General features: G+C 33.4%; 1 pseudogene; it reads right to left on the bottom strand.

The window, feature by feature from the left end:
• Window positions 1-241: 241 nt before the first annotated feature.
• On the bottom strand, window positions 242-830 carry LOC145169021 (miraculin pseudogene; annotated as a pseudogene).
• Between the last annotated feature and the right edge of the window lie 1,597 nt (window positions 831-2,427).

Genomic DNA, 2,427 nt, shown 5'->3' with positions numbered 1-2,427 from the left:
ATATATATATATATATATATATATTGGACAACATTGGGCGTCGAAAAAAAATTGTACAGAAAGTGCACGATTTTGTGATCCAATTAGACCATGTTTTCAAATCACTTTAAATAAATGTTAATTAATTGCTTGTATGATATAATGGCTCACGGTCATTTATTCTTATAATTCAAAGACATGTATATTAAAGTAAAACCGTTTCTTGTGAAAATAAAAATCAATAAAAAAACATATAGAGTAATTATGCCTTCTTAAACATAATCTTAAAAGGAACTTCACTAACAGCCAGACGTCTACTTCCATTTTTAGCAATCACAACACCAATATTTCCACAAATAGGCCTGCAAAGATCACATACTTTCGGGCAGAACACAAGCTTGTAACCATCCTCATACTTCTCTATCTTAAACCAGTTATTGATGGTTTCCTGACCATGGTTTCCTACCACTCCATGACCAGCTATGATCAGTTGTCCATCGTACTCCTCGAGGATCCAAACATTCGACTGAATGCAGGTCGATGCACCCGAGAATATAATGTTGAGATCTGTTGATTCCCGAATGACACCTTTCTTAGGGTTCACCGGTGTGAATGTCAATGGCATGCCATTATCTACTTCTTGATTGGCTTGGACAACGTCAAGTGGGGATGACTCATTTCTTGTAGAAGTTAGTGTAACACGGCCACCCATCCTCGGATCACAGGCAAGATGTAGTACTCTGTACCAGAACGCACCCAGTCCCATCAAGGTCCCGAACTTGAGTTGGAGATGGTTGGCCCATTGAAATGGAGATTGTGAAGAACATAAGTAGTAACAATGTTTTCATCATGGTTAGTTGTTGTTGTATAGACTTATGGATCAATTTGAGGTGTGGTTTAAGTTTCATGGAGATAACACGTATTTATAATGGGGAACAAATCGATATACATTTGGGAATGGTTGCAGGCTACACGTAACTGCTTGGGCAATTCAAACGATCCAATCTCATTGAAGGTAGGCGTTGATGTTACAAATAGATTAAATACAATTTAACAAGCTAACAGAAAGCCAATTACGTTGTATAAATGCATTTTTGGTCAAAACGGATTGATTTAAAGGTCCATGGTGCAAATCATATAATAAAACCTCTCTCTCTCTCTCTCTCTCTCTCTCTCTCTCTCTCTCTCTCTCTCTCTCTCTCTCTCTCTCTCTCTCTCTCTCTCTCTCTCTCTCTCTCTCTTATATATATATATATATATATATATATATATATATATATATATATATATATATAGGGTAAAGTGAATATACCTAACAACCTTATATAAGCTTAGGTACCTAACCTCATCAAACTACGTCATTTTGCATTAAATTTTCATTGTAATCATCCAAGGTTCTTAAACTTCATCCCTAAACTTGATTTACTTCAAAAAAATTTGGAAATTCAATATTATATTTGTCCTACATCCTTTCATTTGTAGCGGTAGGATATGAAGCTCATCAGGTGGTATTCGATAGAAAGACGTGATGTAAAAGAAAGATATTGGTGAAAGTCCAAAGATTTTGGAAGTAATCAAGTTATGGGGTTGAAGTTTAAGAACCTTAGGCAATTACAATGTAAATAAATACAAACCGATTTAGTATTATGGAGTTAGGTACCTAAGTTTATATAAGGTTGTTAGATATATTCACTTTACCCATATATATATATATATATATATATATATATATATATATATATATATATATATATATATATATATATATATATATATATATATATATATATCATTACTATATATAAAAGTCGTGTTCCTGAGGAGCCTTGTACAAGAAATTCGTTGGGTTCCAATACCCTACTCTAGGAACGACGCAAATAGCAACATGTCGCTTACATCTTCGGTCATGTCGCTTACATCGAAAATACGAACATGTCGCTCAATACCTTACGTTGTGTCGATTACAATTATATATTCACAACTTTATATCATGAACATTGCAACAACACTTTTTAAATTATTATGGTTATAATTATATATTCACAACTTTATATCATATAACTAAAATAAATAAAAATTTCAAGGTAACACAATGGCTAATTATCGGCAAAATAGTTTTCGATAGTAATCATGAAAATTTATATCATATAACTAAAATAAATAAAAATTTCAAGGTAACACAATGGCTAATTATCGGCCAAATAGTTTTCGATATTAATCATGAAAAGATCAATATAAATGCCCCCCTCCAAAGGTATGTCATGTACCCTAAATATTAATTAACCGGCCCTAACGATTTTCGCCGTTAACCACACCAATCCTCCGTCACTTACATATCGCTTTATACAGAAGTCAAGATTAGGGCTGTAAATGAACCAAACGAACACGAACGGGGCTTGTTCATGTTCGTTCGTTTAAGTTAACCGAACAAATGAACGAACACGAACG

The sequence above is a fragment of the Lactuca virosa genome, chromosome 4 (genome assembly GCF_052849685.1).
Source record: "Lactuca virosa cultivar CGN04683 chromosome 4, Lactuca_virosa_CGN04683_v6, whole genome shotgun sequence".
NCBI lineage: Eukaryota > Viridiplantae > Streptophyta > Magnoliopsida > Asterales > Asteraceae > Lactuca > Lactuca virosa.
Note: the sequence above shows the minus strand (reverse complement) of the source record. Positions and strands in the feature narration are given on the sequence as shown.